At 38.8% G+C, this 17,817-nt stretch overlaps 1 long non-coding RNA gene across 1 annotated transcript in view; it reads right to left on the bottom strand.

Moving 5' to 3' along the window:
* LOC134298338 (uncharacterized) overlaps nucleotides 1-17,817 on the bottom strand; it is a 75,397-nt gene that overhangs the window by 6,290 nt on the left and 51,290 nt on the right. The window lies entirely within an intron of this gene.

Genomic DNA, 17,817 nt, shown 5'->3' with positions numbered 1-17,817 from the left:
CGAGTATAAGCCGACCCAAGGCACCTAATATAAGTATAAGCCAAGGCACCTAATTTTACCACAAAAAACTGGGAAAACGTTGACTCAAGTATAAGCCGAGAGTGGTAAATTTCAGAAATAAAAATAGATACCAATAAAATTACATTAATTGAGGCATCAGTAGGTTAAATGTTTTTGAATCTTTACATAAAGCTCAAATTTAAAATAAGACTGTCCAACTCTGATTAAATCATTATTGTCATCATCTTCAGTGTAAATGTGCTTATGTATCCTTTTAATAATAGAGTAAAATAATACATGTAGTAGTAGTAGTAATAATAATAATAATAATTACAGGAAAATAATACATGTAATAATAGAGTAAAATAAATGTAATAATAATAATAAGATCAGAGTGAAATAATATATGTATTAATAATAATAAAAATAGAGTAAAATAAATGTAATAGTAGCAACAACAATAGAGAAAAATAATAAATGTAGTAATACCAATAATAAAAGAGAAAAATAATAAATGTACCATATATTCTCAAGTATAAGCTGACCCAAATATAAGCCAACCAGGACCCTCACCCAAGTATAAGCCAAGGGAGGCTTTTTCAGTCTTAAAAAAGGGCTGAAAAACTAGGCTTATACTCGAGTATATACAGTATATCTCAAGAAGCAATTTATTATCCAGGTTGGAAGTTGGAAAAAGTACTGAACAGTAGTCTTGTGTTTTTTTATAGAATCACTATCCATGTCTGTTTGTTTCTTTCATATGGCTCCATTTTTTATTTTTGAGCGCTGCTTCCGGAAATGGGGTCTTTCCAAATGAGCTGGTTCGTTCTTTCATCTGAATGATCAAAAATTTTGTCCCATTGGCCAACATGGGAGGGATTCCCACAATCTCCTTCCCCTCAGTTTTAAGGCTAGAAGGCCTCACCGTTTCACTGATACTCAGGCTCTCTCCAGCATTTATTTGAGTTGTTAGGATTGGTGGGGTAAACCCCTGTCTCTGAATCCAGATAGGTAAAATGCAGTCTGTGACTCACTGATGTTGTTTTTGCAACCCTTGTCTGTTCTTCAGGCTCCACTATCTTTTTTAAAAGGGTAGCAAGGCCCCCCCCCCCTTGTACTTTTCAACACACAGTAACTTGGAAAGAGACTCTCTTTAAGAGTGTGTGTGTGTGGCCTGCAGGCCCAAAGCCTCCACTGTCAGGGCTTGCAGCTGAGTGCCAAGTGAAGCACTCCCATTGCCACCAATGGAATGAAAGTCAGGTGACCAAACAGTTACCATTTCCACTTTCTTTTCATTTCACTGCTTCTTCCATTTGGGGAAAGGTCTGTCGTATCGTGCCAAACGAATGAATTGCACAAAACAAAAACACAGATGAAACAGATGAAACAAATTTTGGGCCCATCTCTACTGAACAGGCACTCTTCTCTCAAGATTCCATTGTTTCATTTTCATCTTGGCTCCTTTGCATTTTTGTACTTTGTGGATATAAAAGCAATCCTCCTTTAGTCTGTAATTTAACAAGCAAACATGGGGAAAACAATCCCAGGGGGAAATAATGAGGTGATAAATATTTTCTAATCAAGCTGGCATTTTGAAAAATTGACCTTCTTGTTTGATCACTGTCTTCCCAAAAATGATGTAAATGTGTTGCTCTGCATTAGCCCAAGCATTGAGAAAGGCTCCAGTACAGAGCAAAGAGCTTAGAAAAGGTATTTTTTTGAACTACAAATTTGTCTAAAAATAACTTTGACATACCAAAAGAAATTACCAGATGGCAATGGAAGACAGACCAGGCAGAATGGCTGGATAGTAGTCCTCAGAGGCTATCTATTTCACACTAAACTGGATCTCTTACAGGAGGTGGTATGGGAGATCTTTTTCTGTAAGTTAAAAAAAAGGACTAATGCAGGCATAAATGCCTATATCATCAATTGATACAACTGCTTGTGTCAATCATGGGAGACAACCTGGTTTATGCCCATGTTGTTTTTGGAAGAAGGGTTGAAAAAATATTGAGATATATTCCAGAAAATGTTTGAAAACATATTTTTCTAGTATCACAAAACTCTAAAGAGAAGAATCATGGAATGACAAGAATACTTGAAATTCAAGATTTATTATATGCAAAATGGTTACTGTGAACTAGGTATATCCAAAAAATCGTTTTGATTCTTATATCAGAATTATATCGGATTGTTCTCGCTTTTTGAGACGCATTCTGAGACATTGTCTCACGGCGCAACCGGCAATGTAATTCGAACCATCGTTGGCCCATTCTCTAATTGTCTCTTAATGTTTCATTAATTTCCCCCCCAAAAAAATTTTTATAATATATTTTTTTAAATATTTTTTTTAAATTTTTTTGTTTCTGCAACCTATCTTGAATGGGAGCTTAGCGCAGCCTAACTTGGCTGCCGCTCCCCAACATGGCTGCCGCTCCCGGCCAATTAGAAGTTTCCACGATGGACGCAAAGGTGGGGGCTAGGGTCCTCTGCGTCCACGTGGAAGATTGACATGAAGCCCGTTGCGCAGCCCGGGTGAGCCATTCTGGGATGGGTTTTGCACGGAGGGTGGTGGTGTGGAAGCAGAGAGCAAGCAAGGCTGTCTTGATGGGGAGAGGGAGAAGGAGAGAAGGAGAGCAAGCAAGCCTGTCTTGAGGGAGAGAGGGAGAAGGGGTCTGGTCTGGTCTGGTTTGGAGAAAGGGTTAGGCTTTTTGTTGCTGGTTCCTTCTCTTGTGAGTGACTGAGTTTGTTAATTTTGGGTAGCGCTCAGCTATAGAGCTGTGAATTCCAGGGTTTTTTTTCATATTAAAAAAAATTATCTAGCTTTCAATTTTGTTAAGAATAGTTCTTGCTAGATCACAGCATACCTTTGTTGCAGAATCAGTAGTCTATTTCATTAAGAAGGCATTGCCTTTGAGGCTTGTGGCATCACATAGCCAAACAACATTGATTTCCAGAGTTCTTGCTTACAATATAGCAAGGGAACTTATAGTTTTCAAGGTATCTTTGCACTCCTGTCACAGCTCCATTTCTATTTGAAGGCAAGGCATTGCCTTTGAGGCTTGTGGCATCACATAGCCAAACAACATTGATTTCCAGTGTCCTTCTTGCTTAAAAATATAACAAGGGAATTTCTAGTTTTCAAAGTTTCTTTGCACACCTTGCTAGAGCATTGGCCAGGTTGGTCACTGGTACATTTCCAAAGGAAGGCATTGAGTTTGGGGCTTGTGGGAGCACATAGCAAGACATATCATTGAATTCCAGTGTCCTTTTTCCTAAAAAATATTACAAAGGGAATCTCTAGTTTCCAAAGTTCCTTTTCACACAGTGCCTGAGCATTGCCTGGCTTGGTCACAGGTACATTTCCTAACAAAGGCATTGGGTTTGGGGCTTCTGGGAGCGCATAGCAAGACATAGCACTGATTTCCAGTGTAATATTTTAAAGGAAAATCGGACACAGAAGCAAAGTTACACAAGTAGAAGAAGGACTTTCACATTGAAAAAAACACAATTGAACAGGAAATAAAACTTTCAAACCACAAACAGGTTTCTTCAATTATTAAAAAATAGTTTATTATAAAAGCTATGAAAATTTGCCAAAAATCGGTGGATACAGGAAACATTCTGCAATTTGGTGAGCTAGGAGGGTTGAATGTGTTCTCCCACTGTACCAAATTTGATCAGGATAGCTCAAGAAATGAGGGCGGGAGTGCCCTGTAAAAGTCCCCCCTTGGTGCTGGGGGGTTTTTTTTGGCGATTGCGCATGCGTGTCCGCCATTTTAGAAACATTTAGAAACATTACAAATTTTCAGAAATATCTGAAATTTTTGAGGGAAAAAAATCAGAAATAGTTTCTATATCGAAGCGCCAGCGCCCCTACTTTAGAAACGAGAATTGAAACTTTTTTTCATTGATCAGACATGCCTACTGTGAACATTTAGCAACATTTTCTGCACAATACATTGCATTTTCTGCAACTAAAGCTATTTTATGCCTATAAAATAGCACAAGTGGGAAAATTTCATGCAAAATTCACGTGGTTAATTTATATTGAAAACAGTTGGGTTTTGTGTATATGTACATGCTAGAAAATAGTTTTTTCTGCATAGAAATTCTATTTCCTCTGCAAGAAATGCTGTTTCTACACAGAAAATGCTACTTTTATGTGCACAATAACCATGTGCATATTTTGTATAGAAGGAGTTCTGAATTATAATTAGACTTTCAAAAACTGCCAAGAGGGGAACCTTTCTGTCACCACAATCCTCACAACAAAATATTTGTTATGTAACACTAATGGGACTGAGTCTACCAGATCTAGTTCTTCAACACACTTTGTTGATAGATATTGTAATGATCAAGAATGCAATACAATTCAGTTCATGTAGTTTATAGATCCTAAGAACCATCTACTCCTGAAAATGACAGTAAAAGCATCCCTAACAGGGGTTTTATTTTGTTTTTTACAATACGGGAGGACCTACCATGGGCTCTGCATCCAACCATGGCTTGAAAATATTGGGGAGGGAAATTCCAAAAAATAAAATTTATTTTTGCTACATGCAAGCATTATGCCAATGTATAGGCATTTTCTGTAACCTTCTGCCATTTCACCAGATCCTCAGACTGTCTCTGGTACTCATTTAAGTTGCTTGCCATGAATTTTGGTATTCACAGTGTATCTTGGAACCAAATCCCAGTGGACACCAATCACACTTTAAAATTGATTTATTAGGATGGTACAATTGATTTATTATTTCTCGCAAATAACTTCACTACACCTCCCTTCCCCTGAAAAATAATTGTAACACCCAGCTCACTGATTTGGGGTTTCTTTGATTTTGTTTAACTTTTAAGATCTATTTAAGGAATTATATATTCTGTTGTCGAAGGGTTTTGTGGCCAGAATCACTGGGTTACTGTGAACATTTCGGGCTGTATAACCATATGGCTGACATCTTCAGATGCAAGCAAAACATCAGGAGAGAATGCTGCTGGAACATGGCCATACAGCCCCAAAACCCACAGCAACCTAATCATACAGTCATTTCACAGTCTGAATCAGAGCCCCTGGTGGGTTAAACCCTTTTGCTGGCAAAACTGCTGACCTACAAGTCGACAGTTCGAATCTGGGGAGAGCTGGTGAGCTCCCTCTGTCAGCTCCAGTTCCCCATGCAGGGACATGAGAGAAGCTTCCCACAAGGATGGTAAAACATCAAACATCCAGGCATCCCCTGGGCAACATCCTTGCAGATGCCCAATTCTCTCACACCAGAAGTGACTTTCAGTTTCTCAAGTCACTCCTGACACACACAAAAAAACAGTCTGAATCCAATAGCACTGAAGCCTTCTTGTCCCTAGCAATGAGAAACGCAGCTCCTACTGTAGTCTCACGCAATTCTTCCCAGAAAATGCCATGCATCAACACTCTGTTCATCCCAGGTAGTACTTTAGCAAGCATTGTTCTTCAACTGCGATGCATTGTCACCTTCAGAGACTGTTAAAGAAATCGGAGTAGCAAAATGACTGTTCTTTTTTTTTAATCTCTTCCATACAATAAAGGAAATAAGCTAGTATAACAATAGACATATTGTTTTGAATTGGAAAATAGGCAATCAAATGAATTGTACCTACTTTGTGTTAAAAAAAAGGTTCACTTCTTAAAAATAGAGGGGTCATGTTTACAGTGATCCTTGTTATGTAGGAGAAAATTAAAATACTTGTCGAGCTCTATAGCTTGTGAACATTTGACTTTTTAAAAATGGTTTTGGAAACCATAGGCAGAGGCACACAGGTGTCGTCCAAAAAAACCTCAATAACATCAATTTTAAAAGATTTCTCATTTACAACCACTCCTGCTAAGTACAAAGAAGGGCTCCACTCTTTATAACTTCAGTCCTTCATTTCAAGATTTTATTTTACTAAACATTTATGCACAAATTGATTTTTCTTCTCAGATTTACTATACTCTTTGTTATCCATCTTATTTCTACAATCCTTCGTGGAAGCCAATTCAACCCATAGAAGCTCAACAAAAGCGAAAAAACACACAAAAAACAATTGAATGAGATTTGATGAAGAGCTCTTGAACTATTGTAACAACTAACAATGGAAAGTCATGGCTTCATGACATGGCAAAATGTCATGGAAGTTGTAATGATGGATGCAGCTCAGACAGTTCAATTACTGTATGCAAAGTGCTGCATAAATCAAACATAAGGTAAGATATTGTCCATTTGACTTCTGAGAGTTGCTCTACAATGTAGAATTAATGTAGTTTGACATTATTCTAACTACCATGGCTCAGTGCTATGGAATCCTAGGTCTGGGTGAGGCACCTGCGCTTTTGGCATGTGGACTCTCCCAAAGTTTTTAAAAGTCGATAATAGTTTGCTGAAGGGATCATATGGCTTGAAAAGTCATATTTCCTCTACTTTCTTTTTTAATTTTTTTCCCCTCAGAGTTACAGTGTTGGGTGCATAAGTGTCATTTCATTGATTTTCTGATTCACTAGTCCACAATAATTCTAAGGAATTAATTTAAAAACTAAATAGGAGAGGATAACAGATAGATGGAGACTGAGAATGTTTTTCCTTTGGAGGATGTCTCAGAATTAAAATGAAACCAACTTGAAGGTGATAATGTTATGTTACAGCTAGTGCTGAGAATTGCCAGGAAACAGTTGAAGATCACGGAAACATTGTTCGGATGCTTACAACAACTCTGTGAAGTAGAGAAACAAGGACCATGCCCTCCCAATATGTACACTCCATCTGGAAGAGCCCTTCTGCTTAATGGCTTGTAATGTTTGCATCTACTTTGTAATTCCAAGAGTTTCTCAAAGTGGTTTATGGATACTTTTTTCCACAGTATAATTATATTCAAGGGTAGTATAAAGAGATAAAACCCATGGTGTCCATAAATTGCCAGAATCATCTGGTTAGTATTTCCTGTCCTTACCCATAGTCTTCTTTGGTATCACAATTAAGCTATACCAAGTTGTACTACAAGCTTTCTGAGAACACTTTGGGCATAGAAGGTGAGCTGTGAATCTAGAACTGACCCATCACCAAATGAAGAGGATTTTTCGACTGTTGTCAGACAAGAGTTCCTACTGAGACAAAAATGGAACTCATTTAGCCCAGAATGGGAAGCAAATCTTCATTCTGGGTAATTATCTCCATTCTGAGTAATTATTCCAAATGAATACAAAGGATTTTATATTTTTGGACCTATGGTGTTCTCAGACCTCTCACATTAGCCACAATCTCCCCCATGTGCCAGTCTATGGGGATGGTGGGACTTAGATGCTTTGAACTATATGAAATTTGAACCAGCAGCTAACCAGTATGGTCCCGCTTAACAAGAGGCCATCTAACAAGCACTTTATTACTAATATCAACACTACAAATGTAGAACATGGTGTTTGCTAAAAGGCCGCCCTATGCTGGGCTCTCCATTGCTACATGATTTGTGTTAATTTGCCACAAGGCTACTATGGGGAGTTCCAGGCAAAGGATGAACAGAAAGCAGGGTTGTTAATATGAAATACTAATGGTAAAACTGGAAATGAAAGATAACTTGCAGGATTGACTGAATTAATAACACCCTATAGCCCATGTCATAGAAAGCACAGTTCAAAGTGTTCATGAAGAAAACAGCTCCTAAAATTAGCTACTCATTTGAAAGCCTCTCTGTAATTGAATGGGCTAATTTTGTGTCACAAGCAGTTTACAGCCTAAGAAATGTGTACAATGCACATTATTTTGCAATATTATTTGCATTAAGTACATCATAAAAGGAGATTTACCGTATTATGCAAAAGTACAAAGTCATGCATTAGTTTTAAAACTAAACATTTGCATGGTCTTCTACATCCAAAGAGCTTATTAAACCGTTTTAGATGCATGTAAGGCCAATGAGAGGACAATTGGCATCGTATAATTGAACCTGCTCTTCACTGGAGGGAAATACATTTTCTATCCTCTCACCACTTCCTATGATTCTTTCTTCCCTATAATGTGAAGGCAGTATGGGAAAAATTGCAGGAAAACAGCTCCTCTGCCTTAGTAACAATGCTCCAAGCATTCGACCTTTTAAAATTCTGACCTGACCTGATATTCATCTCTTGGATGGAGGCATGGATCACAATATAATTATCCTTTGCAGGGCAAAGCCAAAACATTTTGCTACCTGAGGCAAAGGACAAGATGGTTCTCTTTCCCTAATCAACATAAAGAAACGGACTGGATTAGAAGTAGATTCTTGCTTAAACAGTACTGATAGGATAGTGACCTTCATAATTCCCAAGGAAGATTAGTTTAGGGAGCCAATGTCATGTTATTCTGAAAAACTGGATTGTATTAGGTTTCCCCCATAAAAGTCCCCCCTCTCCAAGTGTGTAAGTAATTCTAGATGTGGCAGCAAAGAAATTAACAGTAACACAGAAATCTTTAAGTATACATCCTTGCAATGCTGGTGAGACTAACAGCTTGGTCTTATTTGTTTTTAGTCAGTTGAACAACTTAACAATGGTTCCTTTCATACAACAGAGTTAGAGCACTATATTCCAGTTTCACTACTATGCAGTTTAGGAAGAGATTACTATATTCTGTTGTAAGGCAGTGTGCTACACAGGTTTGGACTAAGACTTTGAGAAACCAGCATTCGAATCCCCTCTTGGACGTGGAACCCCAGCAGGTGACCTTGAGCAAATCACAAGCTCACAGCCTGAAAGGATAGCAATGTCAAATCCCCTCTAAACATTGTTGCCAAAAAAAAAAAAAAAACCTTTGCAGTAATGTCACCACAGGTTGCAAATGATTTGAAGGCACACAAGAAGAACAATTCAGAATTCTCAGTCAAAGTGGCCTACAACCCCACCAGAATCCAAACTCAATGATTCCATAGAATGCAGGCAAGTGGTTTCAAAGAGTTATAACTTTGTAATTTGACAGGGCTTGATACTGATGATAAAAGAAGCAGAAAGTTTCAGAGTATGATAGGAGAAAAGAGGAAAACAAGCCACACCTTTATGCTTCATCACAAGGCCCTTAGCCAAAGGATGAAGGAGATGGTACAATCACACCTACTGAAGCATTGATAATCTGGCCTGGTGCAATTATGGGCATATGTATACTGACCACTTAAGTCATTTTCAAACCGTTATTGCAGAAAGTGGTTTCATTGTGCAGATGATTACAAAAGAAACCCTGGAACCAGTTTTGAGTCCCAAATGGTGATTACACAAACCACAGAGCACTGATGCGCATTAGAGGCTTTCTTTCACACATTTTTGTGACCATTTTTGTTTAGGCACTATAGTTAGATGCTAGCTTAGAACTGCGGAAAATGGTCAACATAGATGGAGCCTCAAATCATATTAGCCTGGAGCATCTAAATGACTAATGCATTTTAACCTGGGAGTAAACCGTTTAATCCAGCTTGACCTCAGGTTAAAAAAATACTTTCCTAGTTTGGTGGCAGTGGGGACTGCCAGTTCAGGCTTCCATGTCAGTTGCAAGAGAAGGGGGAAAAAACCCCACCTACCATATAGTAATTGGGTTTTCTTTCTTCTCCTAGGGCAAATGGGGGGGGGGGGCAGAGGACAGGAGGAGACAGCCATCCTACCTCCCTGGCTGCCTGAACTTACGGAGCATAGGATGAATGTCAAGACACCCCCTCCCCATTCCGCATAGGAATCAAGGGTGGCTGACTTTCTTCACAAAAACAGGGGAAAATTTGAATCCTGGTGCAGGATTTGGACATTCCCTGTGTTAAGCGGTTTTCCCCAAGCTAAATCAGATCAGCCTGCCTTTTGTAGATGCCCACAAGGTAGTTTGCATTCATGCCAACCTAAATGGTTGGTGTTGAAGTGCCCTGAAACAAGAAATTGCATCCAGGTCCTGTTTCTGATTATCACACCTTCACTCGCTGGTGGGAGGTAGCTGGAAATGTCATTTTCCTGTGTCCTACTGCAGCTGAAAGGATGTCTTTTGCTTGATTGGCTGCTGGCCTTTAAAGTGGATGCTCTTTCCTTGGAGACTTTTAAACAAAGGCTGGATGGCCAACTGTCAGGAGTTTTTTTTATTGTGCTTTTCCTGCATGGCAGGGGATTGGATTTAATGGTCCGTGTGGTCTCTTCCAACTTTATTATTCTATTATTCTAAGATGGCATTACCTAGGTATGCATTTGTAACTAAGAACCTCAACCCATGAGGGGGCCAATGCTTCATATTACCGTGGTGCTTAGTCTCGTTTAGTTAAAAAGCAAATAATCAGTATGGGCCATGGCGCAGCTTGTTAGTAGCCAGCTGCAATAAATCACTACTGATCGAGAGGTCATGAGTTCAAAGCCAGCCCGGCTCAGGGTAAGCTCCTGACCATTAATAGTCCAGCTTGCTGTTGACCTATGTAGCCGAAAGACAGTTGCATCTGTCAAGTAGGAATTTAGGTACCGTTTATGCAGGGAGGCTAATTTAACTAATTTACAGTGCCATAAAATCTCCAGCAGTGTGCAGAAGATGAGGAAGTACTCCATCAAGGACTTGGTGCCATAGTGGATGATGAAGCAGCAGCTCCCCCTGTGGCCGGAATCAAGCATACCCTCATGAAACCAGAAGCTGGAATGTTAACTTGTCTGTCTATATGTGGTTGTTTATACATGTCATTTGTCTAATGGCATTGAATGTTTGCCATGTATATGTACATTGTGATCCACCCTGAGTCCCCTTTGGGGTGAGAAGGGTGGGATATAAATACTGTAAATAAATAAATAAATGCCCACCACACAGTGCTGTTTTTTGTCTTTTCTGCCAAAATTATGTTTCCAGATTTATCACATGAGCGATCGCACATTTCTCTCCATGGGCTCTTCTGCTCACCCTCCCAATGCCCATACTCCCAAGGCGACAGGAGACATAGCTCCAACCCCATTTCTCTCCATGGACTATCCCTCCAAATGCCTCTACTCCCAAGGAGACAGGAGATATCATCCTAACCCAATATCTCTCCATGGGCTCTTCTGCTCTCCCACTCAATGGGTTTCTTATAGATCACTAATTATAGTTTTAAAAAAGGAAAGAAAAGGCAGGAAAAAGTGCAATTTCAAAAGGTTAGAATCAACCGAAAGTAAAGTAGTGATCTCCAGAAGTAGGGCAATTTCTACTTAATACATTTAATTTTCTAAAAATGTGCAACAATCAGGCAGCTGGATTTTGGGATATTACCAGTCATTGCTGCTTTATGGGACACTACCCATAGGAACGCCCATTCTCTGTCACCAAAACAATTAATTGCAGGTGAGTCTAACAGATCCCATCTCTTTTTTCACTATTTCCTTCTGTTTTCATGTGGATTCAGAGCTAAGAAGATGATTTCTCCCCATCTTCTCTATCCTCTCCCCCTCAGTTTCTTAACACTTTTAACTTATTTTTTAATGAAACATCATGGATGGAGACAGGAAGTCTCCTTGCATTGTGTGATAGGCTCTGTTGTATTTCATTTCAAAAATGGATTGCAACCATTTAGAAATGGAGGAGTGGGGTGTGGGATAATGTCCTAAGTAGGAAATACAAGATAGTGGTGAATGATTCCATTTAAGCAGGGAAAAAACCATTTAAACAGGAGAAGGAACAGTAGAACTCATGTACACCTTTCTCCACTCACGACCACCTTCATAATCACCTGTTTTCTACCCACAGCAGGAGTGGAACTCATGCAGCTTTCCAAATATTGAAACTCCCAACCTTCCCCACTATTGTTATGTCGGTTAGAGCTACTCAGAAGTTTCTGTCCAGGAATATTGGAAAGGTCACATGGTGACCTAGAGGATCAAGCATACCAGTATGTTTTGCCCTGCAGGGAGAAAAGCAAACAAGGAAGCAATTATTTTGACCCTCACCCTTTCAGCATTGCTGCACTAAAAACTCTCAATCTCTTGAGGCTGCTTGTAGTTTTATGAAGTAAACAGCAAGTGATGTGCTTGCATGTAGTATTTCAGCCTTGAGCACTTTCAAAAAATATGTAAGAATAATATTCAGTATTTAAAATTCATTCCAAAAGGAATAGGCTGATATGGGCTTTAAGTAACAGAAGTTCAGCTCTTTTCGCAAAGAAACAAGAATTATAACAGGGAGCCAACATGAGGTAGTTTGAGTGCTGGACTATAGGTCTGAGAGACCAAAATTTGAATCTCTGTTAGATCATGGAAAACCACTAGGTGCCTTTAGGCGAATCTCACACTCTGTCAGAGAAAGGCAATGGCAAACTTCAGAACAAATCATGCCAAGAAAACTCTATGGGTGCATTTACACTGTAGAATTAATGCAATTTGATACCAATTTAATTTCCATAGTTTAATTTTATGAAATCATGGGAACTGCAGTTTTACAAGGTATTTATTTTCCTTGCCAACATGCTGGCGCCTCACCACACTACAAATCACATTATTCCGTAATATTGAGCCATGACAGTTAAAGTGATGTCAAACTGCAATAATTTTACAGTGGGGATGAGCCCTATGAAAAGGTTGGTTTGAAGGCACGTGATACCAATAATAATTAGAAAATTAGTTGCATACGTAGTTTTTATTTATCATTGTTATTTTATTTTAAAATCGATTGCAAAGCCCCCAATGTAGACTGGGGACATTCGTTTTTTATCAATGAATTCATACTCAGGACGTTATCACATGAAACTCATAAACCACATTGGATGCTGTGGAGAAGTGTGACAGGGAGGAATCCTTTCAGATCCCACCGCTGCCACCAATTTGTACAGATGTGTGACAGGAATGGAATCCTCTTGATCCCACCACACACACAGATACCACCAATTATAAAGATGTCTTATGGATGATGATTTTAATTAATTATTTATTTAATTATCTTCTTTGCTGCCACCAATGGAGGAGATGTCAGGCGGATGGCACTGGTTCTTTTTAATGATTTCTTTGTTTATTTTACCTCAGATGATGATGTTGTTTAACTTGGCATATAATTGTGACAGAGACTTAGATGGAATTAAATCAAAACAAGTTTATTGCTTGTACAGAGCTTGATGGTTTTTTATAACTTTTTAAAGGCACTTAGCTTAATGGTTACAAACAGATATGAGGTGTTCAAACTTTCAAAATACTTCTTCCTCCAAACTAAACCAAAACCTGATCCTCCTGGATCTACTGGGATTAACTTTCCCTAATCCACAGCCTCTGTAAATGACCCTAAACAAGTCCCCTAACTTGCTTAGTCTGGCCTAATAGAGGTCTGTCCTTCTGGTTCCCTTCAGTCTTGAAACCAGACTGCTCCCTGTGATTTAAAATCACAGACTGTCTAAAATAAATCCTTTTATTTTAGACCTGACTCAAATTCTTTTGAGTCACCCTGATCCTCCACATGAGAATCAGTCTTCTTCCTGCGACTCAAAATCACAGACTGAAACTGGGTTTTAAAACATTCCCCCTTTTCCTTTCCAAATGGCGGTTGGCTCCGCCCCCGTTGCTAGGGTAACTTCCTCAGAAGGCTAAGATGGCTACCTTCCCCTACATATTATCAACTCCAATACTCACCCATTTTAAACATAGCCAAACCTGACTGTTTAAACAAATCAAATAAATATGTCATCATTAAACAAAATAAAATCATACACTTCTTTACAGATGCTCCCTAGCCATGACTTACCATCGCATGACGTTGTCATAAACTCACTGCTAACCAATTTTCAAGTCGCAGTGAAGCAGTAATTATAAAAATGGGCAGATCTTTTTTTATAGATGCTTTTTAAAAAGAATGGACACAGCTATATTCTACTTATTTATCTGGTGTGGCCATTACACTGTAATTCAGAGAGTGTTCTCATATTGCAAGATAAGTTTGTAACATGTATTATTTTTTATCTGCTGGGTAAAGTCAGTACTGCCTTGGTGGTACTCTAACTGATGTCCACCAGGTCCTACTGTTACAAGCCTTCAAATGGACCCCAAAGTCTGACCTGTTTACCTTTACCAGTATTGAGTTAGAAGTTTATTTGATCTGTTGTGTTTGTAGTATTCTTTGGTTATGGCTATTACCTTATGCTTTCACCACTATTTTTGTTATATTTTTGTAGGATTTTTGGTTGCATGTCAAAGACATCTGGCAAATCTTTGAACTAAATTAATAATCAAGTACAATTCATATATGTCTCCTACTCAGAAGTAAATGCTTCTGTGGTCCTTCATACCTAGCAGATGTGTATAGGATTACAGTCTAAGCATGCAACCTCCTGAAATGTTCTTCCACACTGATATAAATGAGGATTTAGTCAATAAAATCGTACTCAGCAGAGTGCTTTAACTAATTTGCTCTCTTGGTAAAAATGCAGCAGGAAAAGTGTATGAGAAAAGAACACTGATGAGCTTTAGCCCTTCTCGGAGAGAAACAGCACTACAGAGGAAGTTGTTCTTCAATTAGTGAAAACCACACACGGTTTCTCTGTTATACAAATGGCTTTGCCTTTAGCCAACTGTCTTCCCTCTCAGGTGTGTGGAGTACTTGCATATAAAACACATAAGCATCCATGCAGAATGTGAGCCCAAGAGAGACAAGTAGCTGTGTTCATAATCACAACCTACTTTGGCTTCGCAATCTGTAACTCTATTGCCATTATGTATGAGGATAGGCCAGTAATTTCCATTTTTTGCTGTTCACTGGTAGCATGGCATGTTTTAAAGTGCCATTTACCTTCATCATTCAATAGGTGGTAATGCTTCTAATAAATTCCGTTACCCTGTAGATTCTGGCAAAGAAAAAAAAAGATACAAAAAGATATAACCCTGCAGACACTGTACTCCATTATTCTACTCAAGAGCTGTTCCATTAAGCCAAGAATCTATACATATGCACAGAATTAAGTATATGCATAAGTGCGTTGCAAGGTCTGCTTCCAAATTACTCTGTTGCTTGAGTGGGATTGCAATTTACCACAGAAGGGCACAAAAGTTTGTGATATTAAAATTTAATGTCATAAATATTTTAAAGACTTAATCTTCATGCAAATTTACAGGTCGTATTTTTAGAGTTTTCCCATTCTGAGAAGGAAGGAATCTTCTTCAAAGCAACCGGGGCACAATAATCAAGGTGAAATTCCGCAAACCATATGGGATTATTCTGGGCCTTCTTCAGGATAATAATCCAAATTTAGATTGGCACCATTTGTTCATTGATATCCAAAGTGCCATTTGCATCTCTAGCTTTTGGAAGATGTTTAGGTAAACTTGTCGCTAACTACTCCTATCCCTTCACTTCCATATTTCCTTTGGAGCCAATTTTTCCAGCTACGGAAGAACACACTGTCTAATTGTTCTGATTTGGTAGACAGTCCTAATTAATCCTCTGCATTCCCACTTTTTCAGCTGCTTTCAAAATGTTCCAATTTGTTTCTTCTTCTCCCATTTTCTCCCTTTTTCTTTAGCTTGCTGTAAGTTGTCCTCAAGGTGAAAAAAGTACCTTGCAGTCAATGGCTTCAGCAGAGGTAAGAAGTAATCTCACTCTTTCCAGTAATCTCAGGGAACAGAAAAATGTTTCTGTCTCGCCCAGCCTGTGTTATTTTTACATGTCTTTTACCATCTTGACCATACACTGATGATCTCCCATACTCTCTACTAGCCATGGAATAGCCACTCAGAGGGGTTTTCACAGAAAAACTAGGAGTCACAGTAGTGCAATGAATTAAACCCTTGTGCCAGCTGAACTGCTAACTCAAAGGTTGCCGATTTGAATCCACGAGACGGGGTGAGCTCCCATCTGTCAGCTCTAGCTTGCGGGGACATGAGAGAAGCCTCCCAGCAACACATTCATGTGGCCCCTGGGCAATGTCTCTATAGATGGCAAATTCTCTCACACCAGAAGCAACTTGCAAGTTGCTACTGACATGATTTAAAAAACGGGAAAACTGTGAGACTGGAGTTTTAGTACAGATTTAAAGCTTCCCAGCCACAAATGGAATGGCTCCCCACTGCATGATATCATTGCAAAGTCACTTCAAACCAGTCTTCAACTCATGGCAGAATACTTTCAAAAATTGGGAATTCTCATTTTTAGGCAGCTGAAAGCTCTTTGATTCAGCACTCAAATCCAAAAGTGCTTCAACAGTGAATTTGGGTATTGTGATATGCCATCGTGGGCATGCTGGAGGTGTCACTTTAAGCTGCTTCACTTTACATGGCTATAGTGCTAGTCATTTTACTTCTGGCAGTCAAGAGATTCCACCTGAACATTAGGAAGAACATCCTAGAGAATAAGATCAGTTTGACAGTGGAATATACCACCTCAAAGTGTGGTGGAGTCGCCTTCTCTGCAAGGTTTTAAGCAGAGGCTGGATGGCCATCTGTTGTGGGTGCTTTGATTGTTTGTTCCTGCATTATCAGAGGACTGAACCGGATAGCCTTTGTAATCTCTTCATACTCTTTGATTCTGTGATTTCAACCGAAGATCCATCAGGATTTTGTCCGTGGGAGTTGGCACTGGGTCTTAAAGTATGATCTTCAGTAAATGCCTGACAATGCCAATGCTGCTTAGTTATATTGGCACCAAGGAGGAATTTACTACATTATCTGCTCATTCCCAAATATTTTATCTTACTAGAACAATACACTAAAGGGTTGTTTTTTATTTATTTATTTAAAAAAAACACCTTATTAATTACTTTTAATGGTGAGATAAATGTCTTACAAATAGTGCTGACAATTTCAAAAGCTTTTGTTGTCCTGATTCTATTATGCCATATTAGGTTGGTCAGGTTAGCTTCTCTCCCCAGGAGAATCAATTAACAGATAAATAAGCCCACAGACCATGTAATAGCGCAATGCCAGTGGTGTTTCTGAGTATTACCTGGAGCATGATGCAAATACAATAGAGTTTTAGTCACAGGAGAAGAGAATTATAAATGAACTTCAACTTTCATGGTGCAAAAACTGTAAAGGAAACCCTGCTAAAGCGGAAAAGAAGGCTCGGAGGCAGGAAAGCAGCTGCTTCAAATAACACGTTCCCATTTGCAGCTATATACTAGAATGAAGAATTTTTGGTTTTAGGCGGAGGATGAATCATAGATCCTTAGCAACTCTCTTTATCTTTAAGTACTTAGTGAGATCAGATAAAAGCACTGTGATAGTGTGAAATGCACATACATGTGACAGTAAAACTGAGTTTCGAGTATGGGAAATCAGGGTAAAAATATTGAAATGAAAAGCTAGTGGTGGGGGGATGAGAATTTTCAGTGGATAAAGTGAAGTTTAACAATCTAATCTACATTGCAGAGCTAATCTACATCATAGGATTGTTGTGAAGATAAAATGAGGGTGCCAAGTGTGCCATCCTGGGGAGGGTAGAATTAAAAAATAATAAACCAATTACTCTGGTAATAGCACCTAAGCATTCTAATGGGAATAAGAAGAAAAATTATCATACAGTTCTACTTTCCAACTACAATCCTATGATAAATTCTATAACAGATACAGAATATTATACCATTCAGTTGGCTCCCTGCTTGTTAAAATGCCTTCACAAGTTCTTCACAGTCATATTGGCAATGTATCTAAGCCACCTCATGCTGCTATATCAGCATTTTACCAAGTTGACCTGTGATAATAGGCCAGTGCCTAGACTTTAATTATTTTTGCACAATTTTCCTGCACTGCCCTCCAAAATGTATTTGTTGGTAATCTACTTCATGAGTCAGCAAATGCAGTCACGCAGTGCTAGAGCATCTTCATTGCTTAGCCAAAACAGTCATGGTTTTACCTTTATGGAATCCTGGAATTTGTACTTTGGTCAGCTA

This window comes from Anolis carolinensis, chromosome 4 (assembly GCF_035594765.1).
Source record: "Anolis carolinensis isolate JA03-04 chromosome 4, rAnoCar3.1.pri, whole genome shotgun sequence".
NCBI lineage: Eukaryota > Metazoa > Chordata > Lepidosauria > Squamata > Dactyloidae > Anolis > Anolis carolinensis.
The sequence above is the reverse complement of the archived record's forward strand: the minus strand, read 5'-3'. Positions and strand labels throughout refer to the sequence as shown.